The sequence below is a fragment of the Eleutherodactylus coqui genome, chromosome 4 (genome assembly GCF_035609145.1).
Source record: "Eleutherodactylus coqui strain aEleCoq1 chromosome 4, aEleCoq1.hap1, whole genome shotgun sequence".
Taxonomy (NCBI): Eukaryota; Metazoa; Chordata; class Amphibia; order Anura; family Eleutherodactylidae; genus Eleutherodactylus; species Eleutherodactylus coqui.
This window is the reverse complement of record NC_089840.1, coordinates 148703791-148711220: the sequence shown is the minus strand read 5'-3', so window position 1 is coordinate 148711220 and position 7430 is coordinate 148703791. Positions and strand designations below refer to the sequence as shown.

The following is a 7430-nucleotide window of genomic DNA, read 5'->3' as shown; positions in this document are numbered from 1 at the left end:
TGCTTTCCTGTGGGTTCTTCCACACAAGCGATGTTTTGTAGCCTGCGACATTGCGGGACTACAAAATCACAGCATGCTCTATACAGCCATGATTTGCAATGTTTTTGTAGCCCATGTTTCCCTATGGAGCCTTCCTAAGTGTTGCATCCTATTATAAACAAGCTAAACGAAACCCTTTTTATGCAGTTGGGGATTATTTTCGGGGTAGGGCTTATATTTCAAGCACCCACCCCAAGAATCCTCGCACGTGGTGCTACAAAGTCGCTCGACTCTGTAGCAACACAGGCCTTAGGCCTCCCTCACACAGGGCGTTTGCAAAACGCTGCCTTTTCAGCTGTGTTTTCAGCCCAGCTGAAAACGCTGCCCATTCATTTCAATGGGAGACTCAGCTGAAAACGCCCAAAGATAGAACATGCAGCGCTTTTCAAAGCTGTGTTTTCAGCCCTGTGTGAGCCGCCCCATTGAAATGAATGGGAGCCTTGTACAGCGTTTAGCACAGGGCTGAAAACGCTGCTGAAAGCGCCCTGTGTGAGGGAGGCCTAAGGTGGATTCAAAACTGGCTGAGTGATCGTACTCAAGAGTGGTCATAAATGGCTGCACATCCAAGTAGAAGAATGTATCAAGTGGGGTACCACAAGGCTCTGTCCTAGGCCCAGTGTTCAACATTTTTATAAATGATCTGGATGAGGGAATTGATGGGAAACTGGTCAAATTTGCTGATGACACAAAGCTAGGAGGATTAGCTAACATTAGGGAAGAGAGAGAGAGAGTATTCAAAAAGATCTAGAAAAGCTTGTGCAGTGGGCAGCGTCTAACAGAATGGTATTTAACAAGGAGAAATGCAAAGTCCTACATCTGGGCAAGAAAAATGAAAAAAGCACATACAGAATGGGAGGAATTGGGTACACCTTCACCCCTTCAATTGGATTTGCACCAAAGTTTTTGATTTGCATTTTAATGGAATAAAAAACGTAATCCGAAAGCCACAGAGGTTTTACCGCAAATTACTGCAGATGAAGCACATTATTTCATGGTTTTGTGGGAATTGTATGTCCATCGCTGGAGGCCAGCTCCTCGGTCACGTGCCGGGGCAGATCGTGTATGCTTACCCTTACAAATACTATCATACTGCCCGTTCCAGTGTGCACAAGGAAACAGCTCTGTCTGCTGCCCACACTCACAGCTCGGCACTACACCTTATGGACAGCAGGCAGTGCGGGTAGCAGCACTATTTGGTCCGTACTTCAAAGCAGCACTCCATAGTCACTATCAGCAGGAGCTGCAGAGTCCTGAAGAAGGTCTCCATTCCGACCCTGCAGGGGAGGAGCCGCACCTGCTACCTGCTCAGGACAGGAAGCTCCCGAAACCTGGCTCCTCCCACACATGTGACCGATCACGTGGTGATGACATCATCACAGGTCCTTTAGCCCGGTAGGGTTTAGCATCTTCCCTGCGCTCTGCTGTCGTGCATCTACGGGGCAGATATGAATGGGAGTCCCGGATGAAGCGGCTCCAGCGGAGCTGAGCAGGAGGGAGGAGCCGCTGGACATGAAGCCGTGCTGGACGGGCTGCGAGCAGTGACCGCCGCAGACATGTATGTATATACGTGTGTGAGCCGCTCATGTACCGCACGTAACCGCCGAGGATGTCACCTACCGCTGGCCTGTCCCCACTCTCCAGGACTGCGGCGTGATTGGTGAGCAGGCCCCATCCACAGAGAGCTCGTCGTCATGGAGCGGCTGGAGCTGGGTGTGCGGCGGGACGCTGGGGGCTGCAAGCCGGCATCTGTAGTGGGAAGCCTTCTTCCCGAGCCCCCCTCCCCCGCGCCTGACCATAGAAGGGAGCCCACCCTCCCCCGCGAGGGAGCCCACCCTCCCCCGCGCTTGACCGTAGGGACCCCCTGAACATAGAGGGGAGCCCCCTCCCCGTGCGCCTGACCGTAGAGGGGGGAGCCCTTTGCGCGCCTGGCCGTAGAGGGGGGAGCCCTTTGCGCGCCTGGCCGTAGAGGGGGGAGCCCTTTGCGCGCCTGGCCGTAGAGGGGGGAGCCCTTTGCGCGCCTGGCCGTAGAGGGGGGAGCCCTTTGCGCGCCTGGCCGTAGAGGGGGGAGCCCTTTGCGCGCCTGGCCGTAGAGGGGGGAGCCCTTTGCGCGCCTGGCCGTAGAGGGGGGAGGGCCCCCCCGCGCGCCTGCCCGTAGAGGAGAGGGCCCCCCCATCCGCCCCCCCCGCGCGCCTGCCCGTAGAGGGGGGAGGGCCCCCCCCCCGCGCGCCTGCCCGTAGAGGGGGAAGGGCCCCCCCCCCCGCGCGCCTGCCCGTAGAGGGGGGAGGGCCCCCCCCCCCCGCGCGCCTGCCCGTAGAGGGGGGAGGGCCCCCGCGCGCCTGGCCGAAGAGGGGGGGAGGGCCCCCCGCCGCGCGCCTGGCCGTGGAGGGAAGACCACCCACCCCCGCGCGCCTTTCTCCCCCTTGAGGGGGGGCCCCCATACGGTTTTCATGGAGGAAAACCTCGTGCATGACTGCTGCTTTTGCAGTAAAAACCTGCAAAATTGTAGCGGAAGCGCATGTGGTTATACTGATGCATCATTTGCTGCACCCCAAGATGAAGAATCTTTCATTTAGGACATCCTGCATCTCATTGGAGGAAGGTTGGAGGTGTGTTTAAACTAGGGAATGTGGAGGGGGACAACCAGAGAGCTATAGGAGAAGATAGTGTAGTCTGTTATCTGGGACTAGAAATGGGGGTGGTGGGAAGGGGTAGTACAGATAGAGCTGCCAGAATCTTTAATAGGGATACACTTAATATAAAAAATAGGCAAAACCTTCTGACTAATGGCGGCACTCTGACCAATTAGGTCAATGAACTGGAAGTAATAATGTCTGAGGAAAACTGCAACATAGTGGGAATAACTGAGACCTGGTTGGATGAAAGCCGTGACTGGGCGGTGAACTTACAGGGTTACTGTCAGTTCAGAAGAGATTGTAAAAAAACAGAAGGGGGAGTCGGTTTGTTTTTATGTAAAATCCCGTTTAACCCTGTTTCCATTTGTCTTTCAATAAGATGTTTTTTGGGAGGGCCACAAAAATACTAAGCTACAGGAAAGCAATCAGCTCAGGAATGCCCTTTACCTTATTGACTGGGACAATGTACTTAGAAATAGGCCCCCTGCACACGGGCGGAAATTCTGCGGGGGGGTTTTCCGCAGAATTTCCGCCCCGTGGAAGCTGCCATGGGTTTGCGTTAGAAAAACGCAATCCTAGGCAGACGGCCGCGATTTGTTCGCGTGAAATCACGCGCAGAAAAAAAACAAATCGCGGCATGCTCTAGCAGAGCCTCGCACAGAAATGTCACTCCTCTGCCCTGCTCATGCGCCAGCAGCTGGCACATCAAAGAGCCGGAGCTGCGGGAGAGGCAAGTGCCGCGCTGGTCCCGGTCGGGGCTCGGGTCGGGTCCCGCAGCGAGAATTCTCGCAGCAGCATCTGACGCGGCCGTCTGCAGGCGGCCATATAGGTACGAACAAAAAATTAGGAAATGTTTAAAAACATCCTAATTGTTTACTGTGAGCGGTTCATACCTTAAAGGAATAACAGGGTTAGAAATAGGAGAAAAGCAATGTGGCTCAATAAAGATGTAAAGGGAGCAATAAATGAAAAAAGTATTTAAATTGCTAAGAACAAGAAGACAGCGAATAAGCACTAAAAAGCTATAAGGACAAAACAAATAATGTAAAAAGCAGATAAAAACAGCAAAGGTGGAGACAGAATCATTGCCCAAGGGTAAAACTAACCCTAAACTGTAGAGGATGATAAGGAGAAGGCAATTCTGCTAAGTGGTTTTCTCACTGGTGAAATGTCAGGTGAAATGCTGAGTGATAAAGTAAACTCTACATTAAAGGGGTTGTCCCGCGCCGAAACGGGTTTTTTTTTTTTTCAATAGCCCCCCCCCGTTCGGCGCGAGACAAACCCGATGCAGGGGTTTAAAAAAAAACAAAACGCATAGTACTTACCCGAATCCCCGCGCTCCGGTGACTTCTTACTTACCTTGCGAAGATGGCCGCCGGGATCTTCACCCACGGTGGACCGCGGGTCTTCTCCCATGGTGCACCGTGGGCTCTGTGCGGTCCATTGCTGATTCCAGCCTCCTGATTGGCTGGAATCGGCACACGTGACGAGGCGAAGCTACGAGGAGCAGCTCTCCAGCACGAGCGGCCCCATTCAGAAGGGAGAAGACTGGACTGCGCCAGCGCGTCTAATCGGGAGATTAGACGCTGAAATTAGACGGCACCATGGAGACGGGGACGCCAGCAACGGAACAGGTAAGTGAATAACTTCTGTATGGCTCATATTTAATGCACAATGTACATTACAAAGTGCATTAATATGGCCATACAGAAGTGTATACCCCCACTTGCTTTCGCGGGACAACCCCTTTAAATCTCACCAGTTTTACCCGGAAAGAAGTGCAGAGTTGCCTTAATTAAATTAAAGTACACAAAATATCAGTTCCCAAGGAAAGTAATTAATGTGATAAACAGACAGTTTTCTTATATTTAAAGACTCAATAGCCGTGGTGACGAACCTATGGCACGCGCACCGACTTCTGGTTACCATGAACGTGATTACCAGCCAGGGTGCTGTGGTTCCCCGGCTGGTAATCACTCAGCTGTGCTGTTATAGGTGCATGAACTGACGGCAGTAGGTGTTTCCAGTTTCCTCCGCCCCTGACCTCTCCTCCTTGGTTCCGCAGGAGGAGAGGAGGCGACCAGGTGCACACAATGCCACCCACAGCAGCGCCGAGCAGAGAAACTGCGGCGTTTCGAAGACAAGTATATAGGTTTCAGGTGGGGTGCTACTACTACTGGGGCTATTGTGGGGGTGACTATTACTACTGGGGCTGATATAGAGGACGATATTAGAAAACTTAATAAACCCAACACTAATCTCTCCAACTCGCATTGAACAGCGCCTACCTTCAAGTGCATTATTATATGTTGCTCTCTGCACTAGAACCATTCACCAGTTTCTAACTCTCTGGGTCTTTGTCTCTTGCAGGTCATATGTGAATTAATGGATGTCATGTAGCCCTTGTGGCCTGTTTTCCTGTCATCAAGCAGAGAGATGGTGTAGCGGAGTGGCATTTATGGGCCCTGAATACTAAGAATATGCTTCATGCATGGCCTCATTAAGGTACCAAATCCATTTCTTGGTAGACTTGGGGTTCACGCACACGCATGTATTGTCTCTGCTTATCACATGCATAATAAGCAGTGCTAAAAGCCCATTGATTCACATTGAGCCTTTCAGACATGTGTTTTTCACTCACATGGAGAAAACGCTGGATGTCCCATTTTGATGCATATTACACACATTATAGACTAGGAGTGCTTAAATTATGCAGTGATTGAGTGCTGTAATTGGCTGCAGCCCCTGTAACGTTCTGAGACTGTGCGGGACTGTAAATGCAGACCGGACCGCGGGACACAGCAGGAAAGGGGAGTATATATCACTATGTGCCTGAGCTGTTACAAGTCAGACAACCTCTGCATTTGGCTGGTTGCCAGGCAGATCCCACTGATCTAATAGGCTGTTAGCATTACAGTAGATCAATTATCAGTGATCTGTATATAGGGACAGCAGTGAACACACATATAAAGTGTTCCTCTCTCACCTGTGCCACAACTCATTGAAAAAATGTAACCATTATTAGAACAATGTGAAAAGAAAGCTACCTCCTCAAAGGGAAAAATAAGTGCTCATACCTCCAAGGTTGTAGAGTCGGAGTCCCATTTATAAAATAAATTATAGATATTTTGTATTCTATAGCACTTTTTTTTCAAAATCTTTCCTGAATTCCTATGAAAAGGAAATGTGCAGCCAATCTGCTTGGAATTAAATATTCCACATATACATACATTAATATATTTTCCTTTCATAGGGATTTAGGGAAGTTCTGGAATGTTCTATAAATATTTTCTATTCATCTCAGCTCTTATTTATCAGAAATCTTGCAAACTAGCATGTGGAAACAGCAATAGGAAATCAGTTGTTGTCTTTCCTCTCCGTGAGGGTGCATTCAGACGACCGTATATCGGCTGGGTTTTCACGCCCAGCCGATATACGGTGTCTCTCTCTGCAGGGGGAGGAGGCTGGAAGAGCCGCGAGCAGTGCTCTGAGCTCCCGCCCCCTCTCTGCCTCCTCTCCACCCCCTGCACTATTTTCAATGAGGAGAGGCGGGATGGGTGTGGAGCTAATTCCCAGAACTTAGCCCCGCCCCCATTCCGCCGCCTCTCATTGCAAATAGTGCAGAGCGGCGGAGAGGGGGCGGGAGCTCAGAGCACTGCTCCCGACTCTTCCAGCCTCCTCCCCCTATTCAGTAGTAGCAAAGGGGAAAAGATTTTAAAAATCTTGTCCACAAGTTGATGAGATAATCCGCACACAACCTGTGTGGAAATTGACACACCAAAACCCGCACGTGCTCAGTAGTGAGGTTCCGCCTGCGCTATCTGCACATTCTCAGTAATGACGCTCCTCCTCTATCGATCAGAGAATCAGAATGATGATGAAAAGCCGGATGTTAACATTTTACTACAGTAAAGTTATCACTTAGCCCCCGTAACGCTCCAGGACATACATTTAAATCATGGAGGCTCAGGGTTTGCATGGAAGGGGATCAAGGATCGATCCTGCTTCATACAATGCGGATGTTGGCTATTTCTTACAGTCGACACCTGCATGCAACCGCTCCGAACAGCACTCCTGCTAAACGGAGCTGTTAACCACTTAAATGCCCTGATTGATGATCTGTGGTCCCTTCTGAAAGTCCCCATGGCTGCCATTGCAGATTGCCTATCAAGCCATGCCTGTAGTGTGGCTTGATAGACTGCCCGATAGATCACGTTATGATGTAATACTATGGTATTACATCATACTGCAGGAGCGATCAAACTATCGCAAGTCCTTGTCCCCTGTGGGAACTATAAAAAGAAAAATCTGTTTTTAAAATTTTCTTATTAAAAAAACGGTAATAAATAAAAAACAAAAACAAAACTTTTTGCCATATTTATAATAAAAAATCCTAAATATAAAAACCCCAAAACATAAAAGTCCAATCTAGCAAAGTATTGTGTTAATTATCCTGCACTGTGAATGTGGTTGGAAAAGAACCACCTCTAGAATTGCACTTTTTGGGTCACCCCATCTCCAAGAAAAAATGTAATAAAAAGTCATATGTACTTCTAAATGGTACTAATAGAAACTATAGGACAACCTGCAAAAAATGAGCCCTGACACGCCTATGTCGATGGAAAAGCCAAAAAGTTATGGTGGCAGAAAATTATATTTTTTTCCCCCAAAGATATTTTATTTTAAAAGTAGTACAGCAAAGAAAAAACAAACTAAAAGCTCTTTAAATTAGTATTGTTGTAATCGTCCTAACCCACA

General features: G+C 49.3%; 1 protein-coding gene across 1 annotated transcript in view; it reads left to right on the top strand.

Annotated features, from left to right (window-relative positions):
• Window positions 1-1447: 1447 nt before the first annotated feature.
• FRS3 (fibroblast growth factor receptor substrate 3) overlaps window positions 1448-7430 on the top strand; it is a 54973-nt gene continuing 48990 nt past the window's right edge. Inside the window, exons 1-2 of the mRNA XM_066600286.1 lie at window positions 1448-1594; window positions 5043-5177. The gene's annotated coding sequence lies outside the window, so the exon portion shown is untranslated. The remainder of the gene's footprint in view (window positions 1595-5042; window positions 5178-7430) is intronic.